The sequence below is a fragment of the Hetaerina americana genome, unplaced genomic scaffold (assembly GCF_022747635.1).
Source record: "Hetaerina americana unplaced genomic scaffold, ioHetAmer1.1.p SCAF_2, whole genome shotgun sequence".
Classification (NCBI taxonomy): domain Eukaryota; kingdom Metazoa; phylum Arthropoda; class Insecta; order Odonata; family Calopterygidae; genus Hetaerina; species Hetaerina americana.
Genome location: NW_027286763.1, coordinates 10,663,792 through 10,690,503, shown reverse-complemented (window position 1 = coordinate 10,690,503; position 26,712 = coordinate 10,663,792).

Sequence of the window (26,712 nt, the reverse complement as noted above, 5' to 3'; positions counted from 1 at the left end):
TACACCCTTACTCTCCCTTATAGCTTACCTGTTCCCTAGGTGCTTGCAACCCCTTCCATACAACATTTTGGTGGATCGCGAGGTGTTTGCGTAGAGGTGGATGTAGAATCCATCCTCTCTGAGGAAAACTGTAGTTTAATTAATTCATTTTCCATGCACTTTTGACGTGCTTAGAAAGTGCCGAATATGTCGTAAATGTTGGTACATTCGCACAATCTCATGCCTTAAACAATAAGCCAGCAACACAGGAATATCGTTTTTATGTACGTTTTCTCTCTCTTTCCAGGTAAGGACTAACAAACGGCGTCTGTTAATCCGTCAAGTTTGAGTAGTCCACGACCCGCGGCGCTCGCATGGGGTTGACAGAGCATTGCTGTAGACGGTAGGTCTCCGAGGACCTCCGAACACTCAATTTTCAAAACCAATTGGTATAGTAATAATAAAAATTATTTTTATTGGAGAATTAATATCTCTCTGTGGGCTCTAGGAAAATGTTTGAAAATGTAAACTATTACAAGTAGCAGTCATATATATTAATGTAACATATCCATCGAAAGAGAGTACAACATAAATCTCTTTTTATTAGGTTACCTATGATTTACTGTGCAATGGGCAAGTATTACGATTCCAGTGACAGCGCCGAAAAAATAACTTGTATTAAAAAAACGTGATATGGTATATTTTTCGAACCTTTCGCCATTTTCAGAGCATGGACATAGCAGGATTAATGCAACAATTTCATAGAGTAAAATATCATTCACCTTGGCCGGGATTCGAACCCGGAACCCTCGATGTCCGACCCAGTACTTTAGTCAGTTAAGCTATCGGGTATTCCTTAAAATAGTAGGATTATTTTACACAATGACGTTGAAAAATAAAAGGACAAATTAGGATGTAAACTTACCTAGAGAATAGTGAAAAAAGAAAAAAAATCAATGCCACACTTCGTAGCCTTGTTTTCAAAATTACAGTTCTTACCCAAACTTATCCGATCGAGATTTTAGAGTTATATAAAATGCAAATCAACACACATACAAAGGGGTGCAAATTGTGTAGAGAAAAGTTCTTCAATAGCCATTATAAAATAACGAGAACAATATTACACGCGGCGTAGACATCTGGTACATCTGTAGGTGCATGTGCTTGTGTATTTTAGCTGCTTGAACAAGTATTTGAAGGTAAGTAAAAATAAGAATAGCTTGAGTATATAGTATTCGTCTTTGTGACTGCGTTTTGCTATGATTTTGTTTGTTTTACGTGTAGTTTCATTCTGTTTCGCGAGTCCGCCACACGCCCTTGCGGCGGCTTGCGGGGTATTGTGTAGAAGCACATGTAATCTTATTACCTGAAATCCCTTAACTGCTCAACCTTATTTATTTTATTTTTAATCTTTTATTCTTTTATCCCTCACATATTTTTATTCTTTTGGAAATAATGGTAATAATTCAGTCGTCGTTGCTCAATCATATTTCGCCATTTATACTTAACATTTCAAATCTAAGTTTTATATTTTTGGTAGGTTTTTGATGGAATCTGGCGTTACACACTGTTGTAGTCTTAACCCCTGACTTACAAAACGCCCTAAATTCTTGAACCCGATTCCACATTTTTGATAATAACTAGTTCTTCTTCGAGTACTCTCTACCTCCGTGAATTACATCCAAAATGCATTTATTCATCCAGCTACGCAAAAGACCCACGATCCATCGAAAATGTGTGCGCCACAGTATGCATGCACACCGTATGTGGTGCGGGTAAGGGATGAGAAAAAAGGGGAAAAATTTTAATTTAAAAAAATTATTGAAAAAAGTGCAAATTTATACTCATGCTGATGGAAAAGCTAATTCAAAACAAGTGTTAATTTAAGCCTCTAAAAGGGTTCTTTGGTGTACGAAAAGAGGAGGAAGTAAAAATGAACCTAAACCATTAATACGATATCCCTCCGCCATGCCTCAACTTCCGTTCCCTCTTCCAATTCGTTCCCGCTCAATATCACAGTCTTCAGTGTCCTATTATCTCTCAGTGCCCTCCGAATCCTTTTCCTTTCTTTTGCTCTTTGTCCACTTTACATTTTCCATTCCTCTCGACGTCTACTACACATCAGAACCTCCAATTTACTTTTATCCTCTCGCTTCAATGACCAAAATTTCCTAGGGTCCTAAGTTTATGAGCGATGTTTTATGTTAGTATTTTTCTTGTCAACTGTGTTAAAATAAAATATTTTATATTTAACACATTACTCTTAATATGCCGTTTGAGATAGGTACATTAATAGTAAAAAGTTAAAATTGAAAAAAACTATTTTCATTTTATCACCATGTTCATAGGTCCTCGTATTACTTTAAAGTTAATTCACCTACGAATAACTCTTTATTCACGACTTTACACGTCATTAACTTCGCCCTTTTAGTTTAACCTTCTTTGCGTAATGCAAATATTTTAAAGCCCGCAATACTCTCTTCCAGAACATCTATTAAATATGTGACCTGAGTAAGCCTTTCCTACATTCCAAAACGTCATTCTTCTATTTCAGCCCGCCTATTTCTTCATAGTCATCATCAACTAATGATTGATTCTCGTTGTGCGCCTGAAAAGCTTATTCTATAATTCGCGAAGTAATTATTTAAATTCCTTGACCAACTGGTGGAATAACGTTTGATCATTCACCAAACCGATTTTATGAATGCTCCATCTACTTACACTCCGGCTCTTTCCATTGTACCCCTACTATTTATTCCGCACATATATGTGTATTGAAAAGAACAGGTGATAACGGACACCCCTCTCTTGCCCCACGTCTTCACAATTACCACCCTTAAAACTCCTTTCTTATAAGTGCAATCGCTCAGTCTGACGGGCCTGCAAAGCTTTTGGTTTGACTTGACGAGTTAATCCTTCCAGTCTGCTCGTAGCTCCTGAAAAACGTTTATTATTTTGCTCAAAGTGCGAGTATTTTTAGTGCTATGAGTACAATTACATAAATTAATTTATTTTCGTTCCTTGATGTGCGAATAAAAGAAAAAGGATGCCGTGCAACGTCCTCGGCGTGGGGATGCATCTAATTCGCAAGAAGTCGTCTATTTCGCACGTGGTAGAAAAGTATGACAACGGCCCACGTTTCTATTTGTCAAAATATCGATAACACCTCTCAATTCTACATCTATCTAGACCTACAAAATATCCCACAAGAACGTGTGGTGGGGGCTGTAAGGGCCATGCATGTACAATCACAATCATGACACCCCTACATAAATATCAGTTTAACCATGCGCTGGAACAAAGTTAATCACAAGGAAAAATGTACTCATATGCAAGATTATTCAATAAGAGGGCACACACAGGGCGCACCAAGGGCGCACAGGGTGCGGTGCTTAAATCCGGACAAGCGTGCGTTTCCTCGAATGAGATTTCCTCGCCGGGTTGGCGAAACCTTCTCTATACTTCTCCGAAGCATTATGCTTAGCCGCAATATCGTAAACAGTTGATCTGGGGTACCAGAAGAAGAATCAAACTATTTCGAAATATAACGCCCAGCGCGAACACTTTCGATAACAGCGGCTCTTCGATTGTACTCCGCACTTGTACGTAACATCTCAGCCATTTTGAGATCATGACTGTTTACTAGATGCCTATATCTGTCAATAACGCCAATCGTGACTTCCAGTGGAACTACGATATGGCGGGAAATTCAAATTGAAATTTGTCCAGATCTTAGCGCCGCGCCCTTTATATTCAATTCATGCGGGAGGAGTGCTAAAAAGATGGGTATATTAAAGAAAACAAACCATTTGGTTTGGACTAAATATATGCACTACAAATACTTATTATCTCCTTAATCTGCGTTACATTTATTTTGGTCTCTAATCGTACAAAGAAAAAGCGACATTTTAATCCATCCATACGGTCAACCTGTGGTTGCTATCCTAATTCTTCCAATAGTGTCGCTACACTGTTACCTTGTTCTTTTGCAATTTTTCCAAACCTTTCTGCACTATGTTCCACTCGAACTAATTCCAAAATTAAGCCTACCTCGCGATGATTCTATGCACCCGCAACGTACTCTTTGCGGGGGTCTAACCAACGTAAGATAGCAAATCTCTTTAACCCACTCATTTCACTTCCAAGTATTCTTTTTATGAATCCTCACTTTTTATTCGTTATTCCGCAGTTCTAACGGATGTATTTTCCCCAGCACATATCCGTATTTATTGTAAAACCCAAATATTTGACCGATTCTATATTTGTGATGTTGGTTCCCTGAATGGTGTTAGTGTCTTCGGGTCACTTCTCAAATAGGTTCCAGTTGCTATCGGATGATAGCACCGAGGTTAGTGCAGCTCCTACTCCCGCCCCAAGGACACCACAGAAGATTAATTATTAGGTTGGGGGAAACGTCCGGCGGATAATGCCCCCACTGCGACGCAAGGTACAACGAGAGGGAGAGGCTGCCTTCTTGTCACCCTGGTGTACGCCAGGCGATGGTATTCCCCAGGAGACGCAGGCGATGAATACGGGTTACTCTAAGCTAAGAAGTGTAGCTCAAGTAAGGACCAACGACACCTCGGAACGCGGATCTGAAGAGATCCTCTTATCCTTTATTTTGTTGCATTCCGAGATGAAGCGGGTTTAGGCGGAGTTAAAGGTTCCAGAAAATTAAAAATGTATAGCTTCATGATGCATAATGGCCGCGGAAGGCTCGCTTGGAGCGACATTGATTGAAAAAGTGGGGGATTTTGTCTCGGGTAAATGGAGCTGACTTCGAGGGTCAGATTTCCGTCTTCTCATCATTCCGGGAACCCATGTATAGCTTCAGGTTTTTTACCTGTATACCGCAAAGTCATCAAAGTTGGCGTCACGTAGGATACACGAACATTTTTCGAGTGTTTAGCATAGTTGGCATGAAAAACTGCAGGTCATATATTCAGGAAAATAAAGTAGGAATCAGCACTTTTTGTCCCTTCAGATCAACTCTGTCCCCAAGATAAAAAATAAACCCTAGCGATAAAAAGGCACACAACTCACGAACTCACTTTCTTTAACTTCAGAATACCAACCCGATCCACCCGCACCCACTCCCTACTCCATCTGCCTATTCCTAGAATATCTCTCACCAAGCGCTCACTGTTATTTCGCCTCTCCTCCCTTCTAAATTCACTCCCTCACACTGTCGACCCCTTTAACCTATCATGCAAAAACTTCACCACCCAAGCTTTATCCCACCTTTCAGTAAATTAAAATTTTCCCCTGTCCATGCTTGGTTCTCGTTGTTATTGTTATACTGTTATTGTCTTTGTCCTATTTTATGTTTGTTATATTTGTCACTGTAAATTGGCGCCACTGCTGTATGTGAACAATGTTTTAAAATAAATAAATAAATAAAAGAATCAATGAGCATATTGTCTCAAAAAACAGTGAAGAGTTTTTATTAGTAAAGTGTGCGAATTCTGATATAATTTTATAAACTGAGAGCTGATTATCGAAAAAAATCGCGGATTACAAAATATTCCCGATATCATTCTTAGTTTGTAGGAAAAATAGAGATTATAGGTAAGGAGGTGGTGTGTTTATTACTGTTAAAAACTCGCAAGTTAAGAGACCCCAGATATTTTCCGCTAGGGAAACAGAAGGCTCAGAGATCAGCTGAATGTCCCCGAAGTTGATCATGATTCATGTGCTGGTAATGACCTTGACATTTCGACGCGAGGCATTGACAATGGCGACGAATTGTGTGACGCAAACAAGTCAAGGGAACAAACGAACGATGAAAAATATCAGTCTATTATTCTTGGTTCACCCCTTGAGGCTCTGGAGACACTGAAGTAATTTTCCTGCATGTATTCAATAGTTTATCGCGATACGTAAACCATTTAATAACTCGAAAATAAATCACTTAGATTAAAAAATCATATCCCTAAAAATAAAGGTCAATTGAAAATTTCTTTGGAAATAAATTCAAGATTATTCTGAAATGAAACAATCTTCACAATGTTTAAAAGACTTCAGATATTCATAATTCTATATATTCCTGATTTTTAAATATATTTCCATACGCAATGCTTTATTTATTACTTAAATTTTGTGGAATTCGTCCTATCTACCTGCAATTGACGAATTTTATCCTGATCCCTTCAAAATTCACAGATCTGAGGTTAAATATTATTCCGACGAAGCTTACAAATTCTTAAATAACCATTGCATTATTCACATATTTTACGATTCATTTTTTCGACGCAAAGTATGAAATTTAGGTAAATTGCGATATACGCCACTAGCTACAATTTAAAGCTATCCATATATAGCCGCTACTTGTGTATGGAAAAATACAATATATAGCAGCAGAAAATAAAACATGCAAAAACAAGACACGATCCATCAAAAGAGAAATATTTTCCGCTGTGGGGACAAAAAACACGCAACATTGAAAGAGCTTAGTTTTATACCTCGTCCATGTTTCCTACACTGACGTCCCGTGTCCTATTCCCACAAATTTCTGAATAATGGCCACACTCGAGAATGAAAATCAAAAATATAAAAACTTTGCCCCAACCTCGAAGTTTTTTATGGAGCTAAAGTTAAACGAAGTCAAACCCATTAAAAATAGGAAACTGTCAATTTTATTATATCACTCGTAAGCTGTGACTGAAGATATATGACGACCGAAGAGCACAGGAGCAGCCATATAAAAGAGCAAGGTGGTTTACGAAGTTAAGCGTTTATTTCGCGTTGCTAAGATTTCACGATGCAGAGCACTCCTAAAGTTTTTCAAATTGGGCGTTTTATTATTGTCCCATCGGGTGTGGCCGTCAGGTTTCGATTTTACACCCCGGGCGACCCACAACGAAAGGACCGTCGAAGTAGGCCGTTAATGGACCCGGAGAAGGACCCTTATACGGGCGAAAACTCAAGAAAAAATCGGCCCTGATGGTTGTAGCAGCGACAAAAAATTTTAATAAAGGCTTTCATTCTCCTTCATCAAACCGTGATGTTATTATTTTCAAGGGCTGGACTTTTCTCCGATCTGGATGAAATTAGTAGGTTAATAACCAACACGGGTTCCGTAAAGGTAGATCCTGCGAAACTCAACTCGCACACTTTGTTCATGATATGCATTCCGGTGAAAGTAATATTCCAGTTGATGCAATATTCCTAGATTTTAAAAAAGCTTTTGGTAAAGTCCCTCATTACAAGTTACTTGCGAAGTTGGAAACTTATGGAATACACGGGAGTATTATATGCTGGATTAGACAATTTTAAAAAAATCGCGTTCAAACAGTCGTCCTGGACGGTGCATCATCCGATACTGTCAAGTTCACGTCGGGTGTACCACAGGGAAGTGTCATAGGCCCCCTCTTGTTTCATATTTACATAAATGACCTCAGTACCATGGTTAATAGTAGGATCCGTCTTTTTGCTGACGATGCGGTGATTTATGGGGACATTCGAAGTCGCGAAGACAGAGTCGCGTTAGCTAACGACCTTAATGCAATTCGGACTTAGTGCGATACATGGCAATTGGAATTAAATTTGAAAAAAATGCGTAGTAATACATTTTTGGAGAAAGAGTAACACCCACCCATTTAGTTACAAAGTGAAACAGACAAACAGAAATCGCGAGGGTAGATTCCCTTAAACACTTGGGTGTAACAATTACTCACGATCTGTCTTGGGAAAAGCATATATTAGAAATATGCGGTCGTGCAAATAAAAAATTGGGATTTGTAAAAAAAGTGCTGGGTAAATGTGAGGAAAAAGTGAAGGAACGATGTTTTCTTGCCCTAGTCAGGCCCTACCTAGAGTATCGTATGCTGCCAGTATATGGGATCCTCAAGAGATAAATTTGATTTCGGAATTAGATTGAGTTCAGCGGAGGGGGGCTGGATTTGTCAAAAATTGTTATGACCAACGCAGTGGCGTAACTACTTTGCTAGAAAATTTAGGCTGGGATTCCCTTACACAGCGGCATTTACAATATAGATTAAACTTATTACAAACATTTAAAGATGGATCCTTTTCCGATGACATCAAGAACATAATACGAACCCCGACTTATTACGGGCGGAAGGATCACGAATATAAGATTAGAGAGACTGCAAGACTGACAGGTTTAAATGGTAATTTTTTCCAAGATTAATGGTGGTGGTGCTGTACCCCCTGCCACACACCTCTTTGGTTGCTCGCAGGGTATCGATGTAGATGTAGATAACCACAGCTCAATATCAGTATATCGTGACTTGAAAATCGAAGGACTTGGAACCAAAATTAGAAAATTGTTATCAATGTTTGATAATTACCTTAATGGTAGTTTCAATACTCACTTGCATAAACTAAGAACCGCAAGAAAAATGCAAGGGCACATATTCAGTGTTGAGGGAGAAACATTAACTTTATCGCAAATGGCGCCTTAAATATACAACATTTATACTTTAGCCTGTTATTTGAACACATCACATTAGTGGCATTTCCAATGACTGCAACATGAAACAAGAAAGACATTTTTTTAATTCTAAATTATCATCTGAATATGCATTTGCGTCCGTGAAACTATGCGAATTAAATCCGTTATTTCTAAATTCGTACCTAACCACAATGTAGTGTGACCGATTCCATTTGAATCCATGGACGGGATCATTGTTTGCCTTCACCGTTTGTGTTGTCTGACCAAATGTTAGTTGTGATTCAGTTATATCTCCTGCAAAAGGCTATTGATTTCTCCTCGCGGTCATTTATACCTCCTAAATCTCAGGTTCTACCTCAGGCTCTTCCTTTGCCTACGTCGTTTTCTAATCCCCCATCACTATCAAAAGTTTTCTACCAGATACACCTGAAATTATGTCCTTCAACTAGTCGTATACGAGTATAACATAAGAACGAGTGCTTTAAAAGAATTACGCTTTGAGTCACTTTACATGCAAAGAGAATAAGCAGCACAGACTTTTAGCAAGGCTCAGAGCATACGAGTTATACTATGACAAAGAAGAAATTAGTATGCGCCATTGGAACCACATTAAATATTTCAATAACTAATCTTCTAACTCTGCCTACTCTCTATTTCACTTAATTCTATCAAAAATACCTATTCTATATTCCTTCCTGAATCTCACTTTCCCAGCAATTTCTCCTCCATCACTGTCTTCAGAATCCAATTTTCTCTAATTTATATTTTGAATCTTTTTCGGTGCCTTCTTCGGATTTCCCCGGAAAAGGGTATCACTTCCTCTGTCGTGATGCTAAGAACTTCATCTCTGATGTTTGTACCATACCTTTTTTGATTTCTCTTTGTCCTCTTGTATAACTATAGCTGGACTATTTAACTTCCCAAAAAATCTGATCAGGACAAAGAAAAGGATTGAATGTTAAAAACAACGAATTTTCGAAAAACGAACCTGTTATTTAAGAAATGAAATTTTTTAAATTCATTTATTATAGGGGTGGGGGCAATGCATAGGAGAGTCACCGAGGAGGCGGAAAAAGGAAGGCAGGCAATTGCTACAACGAGGAAATATTCGAAAACCTCACGCCATCCGCTAACCCCAATGTGGTGAGAAATCTTGAGATGGCATACATCTGGCTAATCGGTGCATTTGATTCACCCGGATTGAACATGACTCACTAAGAAGTAGTGATGACACTAATCACCTCTACTTACACACCACTGTACTCCTCTCTTCATTACACTTCCCCCATCAACTTATTCACACATCGCCAACTTCCTGAAATGATGCAACTAACAATACTTAAAAGGCTAGTGGGTGTCTTGATTACACACCCTCCCCACTCGAGAACGTTTTCTTCTTCCATTTTAGTAATTTGTGGTGACGTCTTTGAAGCTTTCAAATTTACTTCATTTTTACAGGGGGAGGATGTGTAAGGGAAGGGTTTGGGGTCACCATTCCTGGGATGATTAAAAAGATCACGGGCTACGGTCCAGCTCGACCGAGAAGACCGAAGTCATGCGATGAAAGACTCGATATGAAAATCCACAAGCACTCCCTTTTCGACTCGGTTCCCGCTGCAGCAATCGCTGAAAATAATTTGATTCTCTACACACGCACTACTTCCTCAAAAGCGTCTATTCTTTTAAGCATCAAAGATGAGGATCATATTTCTTAATGGACGATACATTACTGAATTGGCCACGTCTATTTTAAGTTCTTCTATGCCTCTGATGGACGAAATAAAGGAGTACTCTTGAAGTATTACGCAAACTACCATTTGATTCATTGTACTTTAAATATCTCTATTATTTGGTATTCGCATCTCAATTAGAATTCGTACTATTATAAAGGAACCTCAACTGATGATGGGGTTTCCTTGGTGACCGCAATAATGTCTATGAAGAACCTCATTCTAAAAAATGAACGATTGTTAATGAATTTTCTTTTGACATGGAGTAAATCGTGAATGGAATAAAATAATACAACCTTCAATCCATTCATCGTTCGTGATAACAAGTCAATTCTTTCACTTTCCTGATAATAACAACAATATGGTACTTTCCATGGCAATCTATATTCACGTAAAAATTTAATATAATAAAAATTATTTACACTAACCTTGTTTCAAAAATAAAAAATTAGCTTTTTCCACCAAAAATTAGAAAGAGGAAAGCCATCACAGAGATTTCATACCAAAAATACTCCACCTAGAAGAGAAGGACCCACGGTTTGAGGCTCTAGGACAATTTTAAATCATATAGTATAAAGCTTAAATAATTATGATCTACCAAATGTAAATGCATGAAAATTTTGGATTTCCCTCCTTAATTTCCTTTAAAAATTTAACTTAAAACCTTTAAATTCAAAATGATAAAACAGACTAAATGGAATGTAGAATCATTAACTGGAGCCATACTGACTTTGAATCAGCAGACTAATGAAAATTTTGCATGAGGAAAGCGAGGCCGGTACAATATAAGAAAAATCGAGTCAAATCAAAAATATAATATCGAAAGTCACAAACTAATCTATGGGAAGAGTAAATATGAAAATGTCAAGAAAAACATGGCTTTCGGACGAGATGATAAAAAATATAGACTAGAGATGGAAATGGGAGAATTTAAACACGCAGACAGGTATAAGAAAGTATAAAAATCTGAATAATAAACTGAGGCGGGTAGCACATGGAGCAAAATAAGCAAGTAAGTGGATTCAATGCGAGGACATGGAAAGTTAACAACAAAGGAACGGTGGAATCGGTGGGCTGCAAAGGTAGACTAAAATACTGTCAGGCACGAAGAAGGGAAATTCTGTGGTAAAAATCAAACATAAATTAGGTAAAATATTAGTTGAACAAGAGAAGATTCAAGATAGATGGAAGGAATATATTGAGGAACTTCATGCTTAAGACATTATGTCAGCAAGCTTTGAAAAAAAACATTACGTCAATGCTAAGGTTCATCCATTCTCGGCGTTGAAATAGAAAAACTTTAAGAAAATGGAATCAAAAAACCCAAGCACTCCTTCCTCATGCAATGCCCTATAAAAACCACCTTTCTTTCCTCGATTATCTTCACCAATTCTTTCTCTTCTCTCCAATCCTTCGCAACATCTCATTCTTCTCTCTATCATCTTATTTCTTCTCTCTCCCACCATTTCCGTAATACGAAGGCCTATATTATTTTTACTTCATCTTTACGCCAAGTATCTGTCTCTGCTCCGTATCAAATCACACTGCCACATGTGATATCTTGCATATCTTTCTCAGTTCCTCTTTTAAAATGCGCGCACAGTAGTTTCTTTTTCCTATTAAATCTCTATTCTGACATGACTGGAAGGAAGGAAATTAAATCAGGAAAAGGTAGATAGAAAATATTTGTAAATTTCAGGTTGTATCTCGTTAGGCGAGCCTTGAAATTATAGAGGTGGTTGATCCGTGTTCATCCGTAACGTATCTTAAACCGTTGGACGCCAAATGAAAATAATACCTCTCACTACAACAGGAAATTCATAAAAATGGAACATCATCCGCACGAAGAATCACAAAACGTGTTTTAGGGAAATAAAACAAAGAGATGAGGTTTTCGATAAAGAAAATTGGGAAAAGGTAATAGATAGGGAATTGCGGATGAGAGCATACTCACGTCTGGAATGCGACGAGGAGGCCGACGGCTAGTTCGACGCGGCGAGGGGTTTCACCTCGCAGGATTGTGTCATGAGTGGACGGCGATGGACCCACGGGGGGCGGGGGAGGTGTGGGAAGGGGGGGCATGAAGGTGTGGGATTGCTATCGTCACGGTGGGACATAAATATGAGGCGTGAGTGGGGTTGGAGGCCTCCCCGTAAAACTTGCCCCGGGCCAATCAGGGAGAGGAAGTGCGGGGGGGGTTGAAGAGATGGGGCCGCCGCGAGGGGGGTGTTCTCCGTGCGCGCGTGTGTGTCGGCGAGGGGATAGGTCGTAAATAAAAGGGATAACCGCCCCTGCGGCCTGCAACTGACGGAAGCAGAGAGGCGGCGGGTGCGAGAGGAAGGAAGGGTCACGCCGTATCACCCTGGAGACGGTAGGGGGAGGGATGCGCGGGGAACGATGAAGAGAGGCCGATTGAGCAATCGGCGGGGAAGGGAGGGGCCGTCACCTCGGCCAACTCGGGGTGTGGCGTTTGGCTCGAAGAAGTACCCCGGGTTTCTATAGGATACCGAAACTGTGAGCAAGCTAGTCTTCTTCAACCCGAAAATTTGTGTCGGTGGGTAATAGGGAAGAACCCCCTCAATATGAATTTTACCTTACACACACACAAATATACACGCACACATATAAACAGGGTGAGACGCATAAATCCGGACAAATGGAACTTTTTTAAAAGTAAATTAGTTTAAAAAATACAAATGACAATGAAAACAATATATGCGTGATTAAAGAGTCAATGAAATGCGTTACTGACATTTAATATTTCCTATTTTTTTATCTTAGATCGTATTATCTAAAATATCTTTCCTAAGCCAGCTATTTAAAAAAAAACATAAGAAAGAGTTTCACAGATCTTCAAAATTCATTTAGACCTGGATGAAACTTGATATTTGAATGAAGTTTTCACAGTTAGATTTGCCACACGGAAACAATCCATATCAAGAAATGTTTTGCAAATACAATAAAATTTAAAGATTGTACTCCTTAAAACACTTTCCATTCTCGGGATGTCACCGCGTATGTTATTTTTCTGACAACAGTTTCGCCCGTGTTTCAACGAGCGTCTTCAGGTCGAAGTGCCGGGACGTTGTTTTGGTAGCGTTTGTATATGTTTCACATCTCCCTCCCTGCTCTGTGATTGGTCGGGGGTCTAAACCCTATACTGATTAGTATATAATGCATATGCGAGTATGCATATATATATATATATATATATATATATATATATATATATATATATATATATATATATATATATATATATATATGTATGCATGTATAAAAGAAAGTCGTGAATGGTGATTTATAACTCGAGAACGGCCGGACCGATTTTAATGATGTTTGGTTTTTTCGATAGAACTCATTCCAGAAGAGCAGAATCACCATTAAAATATTGTAAAAGAATCGAATTGTAAAATATCTTATCGTATCGTTGATTTTAACAATATTTGGTTTTTTGATTCATCTCAGCCCGGAATAGTAGAATGACCATCAAAATATTGTAAAAGTATCGTGGCGTAAAATCGTATCGGAAATATCGCATCGGAAAATATCGTATCGTGTCGCCGAATTTAAATGATATATTGTGTTTTGGATTCGTCTCAGCCTATGATGGTAGAATAACCATTAAAATATCGCGACTGTATCGTATCGTAAAATGTCATTTCGTAAAATATATTATCATAAAATATCGTATCGTGGTGTCGATTTAAATTTTTATGATTTTTTGGAATCGTCTCCCCCCCAACCAATAAAATACCGTAAAAGTATCGTATTGTAATATCATACCGTGAAATATCGTATCGCATCGTCGATTTTAATGATATTGAGTTTTTGGATTCGGCTCGTCCCAGAATAGAAGAATAACCTTAATAATATCAAGGAAGCAAGGTGACGTGTTTCCTGGTCGTCCGGATGTGCGTTCTATTGATGCTTTTGGCCATATTAAGTAAGTTCATCTGCAAAATGATGAATACTTCTATTTGCGATTGTTACTGATGACTGTGAAAAAGCCAACATTGTTCGAATCGCTACGCACTGTTAATGGTATAGTGTGCCCAACATTTCGTGCTCCATGCCAAGAGCTCAATTTGCTTGAAAACGATGATCATTTTGGGAATGACAATGGGTGAAGCAACTACTTCTGGACCTCCAAGTCAGATACACATATTATTCGATGTCAGCCTTTCGACATACTTCCCATCCAATCCACCTGACCTGTGGAACCAATACAAGGATAACATATCAGAAGACATTTCACATCGAAATCGTGTAAGTTCAAGAAATATCGATATTCAGTTAAATGAGGAGATGTATAACCAGGCTTTGCTGTTGATTGAAGACATCTGTCACCTCATGTGAGGCAGTTTATTAGTGAAGTTAGGAATGCCAGTGACAGATCGTGGAATGAACGACGCGTTTAATCGAGGATTGGAACGTGAATACGATCGACATGAATCAGACCAATCAGTTCAAACAAATGTGCCTCTGCTGAACCCCTAATGGAAAGGAGTATATGATAAATTAATTAAGGCAATTCATGATGGAAATAGTGGCTTATTTTTTCCTGAGTTCCCCTGGTGGAACTGAGAAGACCTTTCTCATAACATATCTTTTGAACACTGTTCGTGCGAGATCGGACATTGCGGTTAGCAGTTGCTTCTTCTGGTATAGCGGCCACATTGTTGGAAGGAAGCTGTATGGCTCATTCAGCATTAAAGTTGCCATTAAACCTACAAATTTCTGAACAAGTGACATTTAACATTTAGAAACAGTCCGCAATGGCCAAAATTAGTAGCATATAAAATCATATGAGACGAGGGCACAATGGCGCACGAACGCACATTGAATGTACTTGACCGGATATTTAGATTTGCGCAATGACTCGAGATGATTTGCTGGTGCAATGATTTTACTGCCAGTCGTTCCAATATCGACTGCTGCCGATGAAATAAACGCTCGCCTCAAATCATCAAATCTGTGGCGCTATGTGAAGATACTTCAACTGACAACAAATACGAGAGTTGCATTGCTGAACGATCCATCTGCTGATGATTTCTCCAAGCAATTGTCGACTATCGGTAATGGCCGTGTTTCTGTTGATGAATTGAGCCGATTGATTTAATTTCATCGAAATGTTTGAAATTTCGTTTCATCGAAAGATAAGCTCATCAATAAAGTGTTCCGGATTACCATTGATAACCACAAATATCACAAATGGTTGAGTGAGCGAGCAATTTTGGCGGCCAAGAACATAGATGTGGATGACTTAAACTTCGTGATTCAGAATCAAATCGTTGGTACTCTGCATTCATTCAAATCTTTGACTTTGCAACAAACGAAGACGAAGTCTACAACTATCCATCAGAATTTTTAAACTACTTGGATGAGCCTGGCTTACCACCGCACAATTAACAGCTGAAGGTTGGCTCGGTGGTCGTGATGCCTAGAAACCTAAACCAACCAAAACAACCTATGCAATGGAACGCGTTTGGTGATAAAAAAAAACAATGATCAATGTGATTCACGCAACTATACTCAAAGGAAACTTCAAAGATGAGGAAGTTCTTATTCCGGGGATTCCCATGATCCCAACCGAAATGCCCTTTGAGTTTAAACAAATTCAATTACCAATTCGTGTTGCATTCACGATGACGATTAATAAATAACAAAGCCAATCCGTGAGTGTTTGTGGTCTAAATCTAGGAAGCCCATGTTTTTCTCATAATAGATTATATGTGCATTCTTGGTAAGCCATCCGCTTTATTTGTTCTTCGCCTGAAAGCACACACAAAAAATATGTTGTGTATCAGAAGGTGCTTGAGTCAAGAGAATAAACCCGAATGTACAATTCGCTCGATTCGTCAATGATTTTTCGATACGTGGATTGAACAAAGAAAATGCCTTTCTGACAAGCCATTGCAATACTTATTTTTGTAATTTAATTGAATTTTTTTCCTGATACTATTATAACAAGTCAGATATGATTAAAATTGTTATAGCCATTCTTGATTTGTTAATGCTGTAACTAAACTGTATATTGATTGTCAGGCGGTAAGAAGTTTGCCGGGTCAGCTAGTGTATATATTATATATATATATATATATAAATTCATATATATATATGCATATATATATATATATATATATATATATATATATATGCATGCATATATATATATATATGTGTGTGTGTGTGTGTGTGTGTGTATGTTTATGTTTTCTCGATTTCGCTTAAATTTAGCCCTTCAATCTTCAGAATAAATACACGTTTTACAGTATCGACATTTAAACTCATATCTTTTCAAAAGGTAATATGCCCCTTAGGAGTGAGCTCTTAAAATTTTATTGAAAAATATTGAAATTTGGAGATTTTATGATGATTTTATCGAAAAAATAGATGTTCTCGGTTTTTTAAAACGTTGTAAATGTACAGTATTACACAAATTAATTCCATAAATAATTGCACTACGGTACCACAGAAAGAACATATTATAGTAAATTCAGTTTAACTTTCAATACTCTACAATACAATAAAGATTTTACCGTTTTTTTTCTGCGTGGGCTCAAATAGACCCCGTGCGACGATTATGTTATAGCTGGGAGGTGTGATCACAACGGGCTAAGAGTGTCACCATGGTTTACTTGTGCTCCGCTTACGGATTGATTCACTGAGCGAGTCCTAAAAAGGAGTCCTTCTTCCTCTCGCAGATTAGTTACGTCATCGTGTAGTTATGAATACAGTGCTGACTCAAATGCCCGTTGAAAATCTAGATGATTCCATGCGAAAAACTGCAGCAAAAAATGTTTACACTCCCCCTACTTACCTACTCTTTTACATCATGTAATAGCTCAAATTTATGAATTTGAGGGATTTCAGGAACATAAAACTTGGTTAGTTGCTGTGGAAGGGTATTCTTTTGCCCTGATGCCTCGTTCCAAGCGTTGTGCTAAGCATTCTTCCGAAGACTTTTTAATTTGAGAAAAGATTGATGATCTTTGTTTAAAGTCAGACGATGTACTTTGGATTTTTGAATTAGCGGATAATCGGGATCATGGAACAATTTTAATCAGCATTTTTTTCTGAGAACATAAAGGAAAAAATTAATAATAGATTTATGAGGAAATAAAAAAATAGAGAAAACAAAGGTAATTATCGGTGTACAAAGGAAAATTTGAGGGAAATAATTAATGTCCAAAGACGTCGATAGCGTATTAATAAAGAGTAAACATGTTTAATACAGTGATTGACAAAAACTACATCTCTTTTATAATGCGTATACAAACATTAATGTATTATTTAACCAATATATCTTTGGTACCAATTGTACTTTTGTTTTATTCAAAACATTAATTCAAAATAACTATTACTAATGAACACCTTACTTGAATGATTTTTCAGAGTTATTATTATACATTGAAGGGACTTCTCTTCAAAATTGATGTTGGAAATGTATTATTACCCCCAGCGTACTACGGTTGGAGAGTTAATGAAAAAAAACTAGAGATGTTAAGCGTAGAACAGATAGAGTTAAGATGTAATTTTTTCCATGAACGATAAGGCATCAGATTAATATTATCCGACCGCGGTAGGGTCATATTCGGGTTAAAAGTAGCCTGTGTGTATTCACCCACTACCCCACACCCTAGCGATGACTTTCAGGGTAATAAAATAACTAAAATCATAGCTATACATATAATAATAATATTTATATCTTTTTATGCGTTACATCCTTAAATTAGGCGACAAAAAGTGTAAAATTCCATTTCTCATGGCAAAGTGACGACCTGCTTAAGGGATGTTTAATTTATCTAATGTCACTTAGGGGATTACTACCTGTAGCCTCACATTCTGCAGGTATTATTACTCAATCAAATATCACATTAATTTAATGTAAACTGCATTTTTCAAAGAAAAAATCGATGCCTTCCATACCAGGTACGAGGAAGTAGGGGATGATGCTGAATATGCCTGCAGTAGTGACAGGGTGCGCCGTGGCGCGAGTCCAATTCCCCCCCTCCTCCCCCTCCCCCGGACGACGGCTGGGGAAGGAGGTGGAGGACTCAGCGAAGGCGCCGAAGTCGTTTAACGACCGCTGACATGTGATCACTGAACTCCTGAGGACAGCAGATGACTTCCATAGGTTTTAACCACTTCATTCAGCGATTCCCTTTTTAATTTGACCATCCCAAATCAACTTCCACTCCCGGATTGAGGAGGGAAATCCATGATCTCGCGACTGTGTGGGCGGACCCTTGAAGTCCACAGAGTGCATCATCCCTCGAGGCGCCCGCCGCCGGGGTTTCCGCCCCCTTCAATCCCCGACGGGGGTGAACGGAACCCTCCTCATTCCTCCGCGAGACTCCAAGATGAGGAGGACCGAAGGAGACCATCCACCCACCCCCTCCCCTCCCCCGGGGGAACTTTCGACGCCCCACCCCTCGGGCGCGCACCACAACATACTCGCGCACACCGATGACCGCGAGGGCGAGTTTTTAATCTCCGCCACGTAAATTACAACCGTTATTAACTTTCCGACGGCCGCGAGATCCGACGACAACGTTCCACTTTCCAGCCACTACACTTCCCATTTCCCTCCGCCCGACGAATAATTGAAGTAATTAGAGTCGCAGAGGACACAACATAAAAGAAAAAAATCACATGAAGTGGAAACAAAAGAGGATATTATATAGCTGTAATAGTGTCCATAGTGTTATTACCATAGGGACCGAAGAGATGATGGAGCAATTAAATGGAAGCATACCGAATGAAACGATTTTTTTCCGCAAAAAAAGATGAGTCAGAGAAATTAAAGGATTTTAAGCAGTTGCGCAATATTTTAAGCAGCAGTATTCAAAGATATATTCGATATTAAAAGAAAGAATTAAAATTTACGAGATTCCGCAATCAAAGCTGGAAACGGTCCGACAATGGTACGTTCGAATTAAGAAGAATGGCAGTGAGCGCAAGCTGGAGAATTCGCTGGACGCTAATGGATAAGCATTTCTATGGGTTAATAAAAGGAAAAATCCTGGATAAGGTCAGTGAGGAAAAACCCCACTACAACGATGGAGAAGGTCATTGAAGTGGCTATAAAGAAGGAACTTTCTGCGACGATGTGGAAATGTGGGCAGATTGATGGCCTCAGCTTCAAAAGAGAAATTGGTCGCTTTCTTAGAAATAAAGTATCATCAACAACGAAGCAAAGAGGATGGATATATGTATACTAGGTCGGAAGATATATTTCCAACATACAAGATCTTTCTCAAACGTAGAAGGACTGAGTCTTAAAAAAACAAATTTACTGCCAGAATTGATACATTCACTCAAAAGTGTTCGAAGTGGCACCCTTATGCGTCCATACACTGCTGCAAGGGGGATTTCCATGCCTCGTACGCTTTTTAGAAGACGGCGCCCGGAATTATCCTAAGCTCCCTCGTCACGGCCTATTGGAACGCTTTCACCGAGCCTTGGTGACGTCCTTTCGGCACGGATTTGAAGCAAGGGATGAGGATGAAGTCTGGTGGGGCAACGTCTAAAAAATTTGGATCCCTACTCACATGATCGAGAAGCTCTTAGCTGATCCGCGTACGAGTTTCCTTTTGTTCATCCGAGAGCACCCGCGGCACCAACTTTGCACACACCTCTCTCATGCCCATGTTTTCGGTCACAAGACGATGCACATTCTTTAAAGAATACCAAGTTCATCAGAAAACCATGCGATCACTGAATATGCGATCTCTGTCCAACAAAGTGTTCACTTATGCAAGATTTTCGTCACTATTGGAGTTCGAAGAGCGTGCTGAACGTTCGGCGTCTTCAACATCTTCTCTACCCTATTCATAACAAATTGTGCCATTCAAAAACACCGATTTACCCATGGCGTTATCACCATAAGCTACCTTGAGTATGCCATGAGGCTCTCCCGGTTTTGCCTGGTTTCCCGTAAATTTTGATTGCCTAGCGATGTTCCAACAACCAGTTCGTGGCCGAGCGTTACAAGGCCACGTTATAGAGGTTTTGCAAACGAACAATCTGTACTCCGCAAAGGCTGGTAGTAAAATGCCACCGGTCTACAGCTTTTCCTGAGACTCCCCTCCCTCGAACTCAGCCAGAGAAGCCGCAGTCCGTCTATCCGGGGAAAAATAAGTCATACTAGTTCCGCGACAGACCTTTTATATATATAGCTATAATAATGCCCATAATATAAATGACCAGTAAGACCAAATATATGATGGTGCGATGAAATTACAACACATGAGATGAAGCGATGATGAGAAAATTGAGAATATTAAATGAGTGCCGATTGACCTACTCTCTGTACTTCCAAAGCAAAGCCCTCGTCCCTTCCACACCAATCCCTTCCCTTTCCCCAAGCGGGAACCAACCATGATGAAACCTCATCGATTGACATCACAGTTGAAATAACTTGCTCCAGCATTGCATATATTGTTTTGAAAATACTAGTATCGAGATCCAAATCTGCGAAAAGTTTGGTCTTTCAGGTATAATTTTTTACTACTAAATCTACCTAAGACTGGATAAAATATGGAATTTAATTGATAAATACGTGAATAAACAAAAAAGGCCACATTTAACGCTGTCTCTGCATGTCATGGATATTAATAATGATTTTTGAACAGCACCAGCTTTTACGCCAAAACAGCTCTGTGCATGGAGGGCCAACGGAAGTGCAACATCTTGAAGGTATCGATTTTCTATCAGAACGCGAGATTCACAGTAGTTGAATGACGAACAGGGAAAGATATACTGGGAGAGATACTGAGAAAGAAATACTAGGTAAATGTGACGAAAAGGTCAAAGAGAAATGTTATCTTTCGCTGGTTAGGCCTCATTTATACAATATGCTGGTAGTATTTGATATCCTCACGAAGTTGGATTGATTGCCGAATTGAATTGCTTGTAGTGTAGAGGAGCTAGATGTGTGAAACTTTGTTATGATAAACATAGTAGCGTCCCTAAAATATTAGAGCAGCTAGGCTGGGAATCACTCACGGAGCGAAGGTTAAATTACAGATTAAATCTTTTGCATAAATTTAAAGGACTGCTCTTTAGCAGTCACGTTTAAAATTTTTCATTACCCCATCGTAACACGTTAGGAGAGATAATGTCAATAAAATTAGAGAGATTAAGTGTAGAACGGATAGATTTAAGATGCCATTTTTTACACGCACGATCAAGGATCAGAATAACGTTTTCTGACTGCGGTAGGGGTAAAATTATTCGGGTCAAAATTAGTCTCGTGTGTATTCACTACCTGACACACACCCTAGCGGTGGCTTACAGGGTACTAAAAAATACTAGCATAAGAAGGACATATTTTTAAATTGATCGCTTTTTGAGTAGGCGACTTCATTAAGCAATATTTAATATTTAAAACACAGAACAAACACGTACATACCCTTAGTAGAAAAAATCGTTATACCTGGGATTTGAGCTCGTGACCAGCCAAATAAAAGAAAGGGTCGTAACCCGCCGCAACCTATGACAAGGTTCGGAGTCGATCATAGTTTCGCTTCGTCAGCTTCACCTCCTCCATTTGCTCAGTTTCCTGTTAGAGTCATTGTGCGAACTTAGCTATCCCTACAGTAACGTAAAAATCGAGGCCCTTCCTTAATATCAATCCAATGAACGTTATCGCAGAATTATAGCCAAGGGTTGGTGCCTGGGACATGAAAACTAGTTATCTGAGTACCTTGGGCAACAGCGAACCATGGTATATGTACGTATCTCCAAACCATAGGTAAAAAAATTGGTATTATTGAAAAATCTGTATCGACGTATCGGAATATTGTCGATATAATTTTTTCATACATTGACTCAATATTATCAAGACGGTGTATCGATTCATATGGGGTATTTATTATTTGGTTAATAAGGCCCCACCTAGAGTATGCTGCGGGTGTATGGGATCCTCAAGAGGTAGGCTTAGCTTTGGAACTAGGTCGAGTGCAACGTGCAGCACATAGGTTTGTGAAAAGTTGTTATGAACAAGGTAGCAGCGTCACGACGCTGTTTGAAGAATAAGGATGGGAGCCACTAATTGACCGTAGATTTACATAAAGATTAAATTTACTGCGTAAATTTCAGGCAAGTTACTTAACTGTGGATGTTGACGGCATATTAGAGGCTTCAAGGCCTTTAGCTTTACTATGGTAGACTAGATCACGTGCGTGCGTGAAATCAGGGAAAAAATATTAGAAAGGATAGATTAAAAATATCGTATTTTCCCCGTACCATTATATATCAAAATAGACATGAGGCCAATCGCGTAGGAGATAATTAGAATTGGCAGTTAATCTATTTTGTCTATATCCTGCATATATTTTTTTAAATTTAATTCACCCAATTTTTTACAGTTCTACCGAATTATTTGAATATGCGCATCCAGTAATTGAATATTGTTCCATGTAAATACTATCTTTTACGTGACTAACTTTTTCCAGTGCTTGATCAAACTAATATTTGTGTAGAGGTGTCATGATTGCGATTATGCACACATGGCTGGTGACCTAACACCCCCCGCCACACATCCTTGTGGTGGTTTGCGGGGTATTCTGTAGATATACATGAAATTTAAATAATTACAATGAGAACTAAATCAAACACTTGTATTTAACATTCGACTGAATTTAGACTTGCAAAGACGATAAAAATTAATATAAAAATAACAAGTATGAATCACAACGAATATGGAAGTTAAAATATATAGAAATTCTTTGTGTATATGTGTATGTTTTGGGTTGAACGCGGGAACCTGCGGCGGGTTAAAACAAAACCCGACCCGAGTGAATTATTCCTGAGGAACTGATTATACTACGTCATGTTACTGTGCGTAGGTACTCTGGTACTGCATAGTATCTCGTAGACTAATATAATTTAGCCAAAAATTAAACATGATTGTCTTGTGTCTTTGGGGTGAGTGTGGTACTCAAATTCAACCTGACCGGAAAGTTTGACTTTGGCTAACGGGTCTGAATACACCTCAAGCTGCTTCACCGAAGCGACGTGATACATTTTGGCTGGTTCAATATTAGGTGAGGTCTAACCTTCGCCCATAAAGCCAGCCTAGGGGTGTATTACTGTGATTCTTGCTTACTTTGCCTTTAATTAATGAGCTATCAGTTTGAAAATAGACGCGGTTAACCCATTTGCAAGGCACCCTCACACGGATGGGATATTTGTAAATGAAGCCCCAACCAACACACAAACCTCTCCCTCCCTCCCTCCTTCCTCATCTCATCCTCCTACCCCTCCCCATCTCCCTCCCCCCCTCTTTCCCCTCCTCTCCCTCCCTCCGCCAGGCACTGCAAACAAGGCTGGGTAAAGCTTTCGTTCACTCATGACGATATCAGAGAAAAGAATGAAATGCAACCTTGCCCGGATAATGGATCCTTGCACTAACCAAGAGGACGAGTCAAAAAGGAACAAAAAGGTTTTTCACTCGACCATAATTATTCGCCTCGGCAGAGCCGAGGTGAGAACAATGCGTGCTGCAGCAGTCGTAACACGACGAATACCAACTGCATCCTCACGTGAATTTAAGTCTTTCGAAAAATTGAGAAGCTCCCGAGGGAACATGGGATGTTTTCTTAGAGTCACGCGTCAGATATATCAATTCAAAAAGTGTTAATTACTCCAAGTAGGTGCGGCGATCAGGTTCTCCGAAACGGTACCGATGTCTCCATTAGTCTCCAACTGCTCAAGTCTTGGTCACCTCCAAATGCTTCCCGCTCATCAAATGTACATAGTTTTCCAAAGCATTTCCGGTATTGTCAACGAAAAATTATGCGGAGCGGTGATTTCAGAGCGCTATGCCTCGAAAACCTAGATGTGATCACCCATATACATAAAATTAAATGCGATAAATGCGAATACTTAATTCGGAACAGAAAATACTTTGTTCTTCTACTCATATTTAATTATTCACAACCTAGGTTTCGAATTGAAAAGTCATCATCAGGACTTAGCAAGTCGAAACCTAGGTCGTGAACAATAAAATATATTATGTGGAAGAACAGAGTATATTCTTTTCTAAATATGATTCGCTTCCACAAAGTGACGCCTCAAACCATTCTATTCGAATTCTTAAACGTGAGCATTCGTGAACTATGCTTGCCGAGACGGCAGATCTTTTTTCAATGGTGATCCGATCACTACTTTTGGTGTTCTGTAGAAAACACTTTGAGTGAGTACGCCGTCCGTTGGATGGGACGTCAATTTGAGTGTGACCCCTTGGCGCCTTTCGTAAAGAGAGTAGGCTAATGTCGACGCCGCGTTTATATCCACCCTTCCTCTTAACTCATCAACCGCTAATGGCGAAAATGATCTGAGCTGTCGGTCACCTCCCATGATAACTACTACGATGCGTGCTATCCAAGAGACTCAAAACACGTTTCTCGGAGAGGAAAGGGTTTCTTCCCGCCACCACACCAACGATTTCGGAGGGCCGGTAGGGAGAGAGGGGGCTGGTGAGCGGGAGGGTGATGGCCATTGGTCGAGACCCCGGGCGAGGGAACAGGAGTTGACAAGGACACTATGAAAAGGCGAAGAAGGACAAAAATGGCGACCTTCGATGGAGGTTTTCCTTGCGGGAGGCCGCGCCGCTCTCCAAGGGAGTGAGGGTTCTTCGATTCCGCCTCCTACCAGTGCCCCCGCTCCCACACTCCAACCCCCGGAACGAGATAGTTAGAATCGACACGCCCACCACCACCTTCCGCAGGTGCATGCCACAGGAGCGCGCTTCACCAGAGACCATTCCACATTAAAGGTGCAGTGGACGGCACCTCCGGTTGAAAGAAACAGTAGAAATATCAAATGGAGGCCAGTAAACGCAAGCGTGCTACGCACTGATGGACATCACTTTAGAAGACCGTCATTAGAAGGGGGGTTAGAATTTATAACAATTAATGCTAGCCGTTGTATTTGGAGAGGAAATTTTGAGTATCTAACAAGCTAGGACGATCGGAGCGCGTCAAAATGAATTCATCGAGTAGAAGTATAGCGCCCCTGGTTTGGCTATATTTATCACTGATAGCGAGGGGAAATTGTACACTCGCAATAAATTCTTCCAAAATATAACAATGAAAGATTTTGCAACAAGGGTTACCCAGATATTGCACGATAGTGATCAGAAACATGCCTACCCATAGATGACATCATTACTCGAATTATTTTTCTCTCTCATGTTGGCATAACTGTGAGTAGACAAATGTGTTGTAAAATCAATTTTTAAACAAAATTGTTACTTTCATCATCAGGATGAGAAATATTCAGATCATCCTCGTGGTCTGCAATGTCCTCGGCCTGAAAAAATCAATAGTTCAATAGTCCCGCGAGTTGCCAGTTACAGGATGATTTGGAGCCGAATAGAAGGTTTAAATAAGAAATCAGGTATTTTTTTGGTAATTTGAGTGGACTCTATTGACTTTCGACCTGTCCTGGCATCGTGTCAGGAAACTCTCAAGAGTTTGGAAGCACATAATACGACAAGGCATCCCATGAGGTAAGATAGAATGCGAGCACATGACGTGAGTATATAGTATTTTTCGCATCCTGCAAGCCACCGCTAGGCTGTGTGGCAGGGGGTTAATACACACGAGACTAATTTTGATCCGAATATATTTACCCATACCGCGATCGGACAACGTTATTCTGATCCCTTATCGTCCGTGGAAAAAATGTCATCTTAAATCTATCCGTTCTACACTTAATCCCTCTAATTTGATTGGTATTATCACTCCTACCGTAGTACAATGGGGTATTAATAAATATTCAACTTAGATTCCTTATCATAAAAATTGAGTTTGGCATAGTTGGTTGTTCATAGCGTAGCTCTTCCACTGGGGAAATAGATGACGAGGAAATTATCTTAAGACCTTTCAAAGAAGACCTTTCGACGTAAAATAAGAGTGTTACCGAAATGAGTTCCATAGTAAGCTATTTAATAGTTCAATTATATTCAATTGTGAGAGTGAATAGAAAAGCAGTGTAAATGTTAGCGATGAATCTTTGCGAAATAGCTTTGTGGGCATCCAGAACATACAAAATGTGCTAGAATTGATAAAATTATAAATTTTAAATTGCAGTAGCTTTAAAAACAAAATATGGGATATAGAACATATTTTGTTAAGTACGAAGAGAGAAACTCGCTGAAAAGGGGAGATTGCTCATTACAGATAGAGCAAACGGATAGGGTTTTCCATAAGGTTTCACGATTTACAGATTAGACAGGTATAATAGACTTGGTTCATCGTAGTAAATTCACAACTCACTTGCCAACGTAATGAATGTTTCAAAAATGATGTAGACATTTTTTGGCGAAACTTAAAGGATTACAACAAAACCCTATTCGTGTGTTCATTTTACAGACACCCAGATTCATGGAAAGATGTTCTACCTACGTTCGATGACCAAATCCCCACGCTCGGCAACAAATATAGAAGAAATATATTTAACCTACCGTCTATTCATTGGGACTTGAAATGCTTATGAATATGAGCAAATAAATCCAGATTTATGCAAAGAACTCCTCCATGAATCCGTAAAGCATTCTTCAGAACAAGTAGT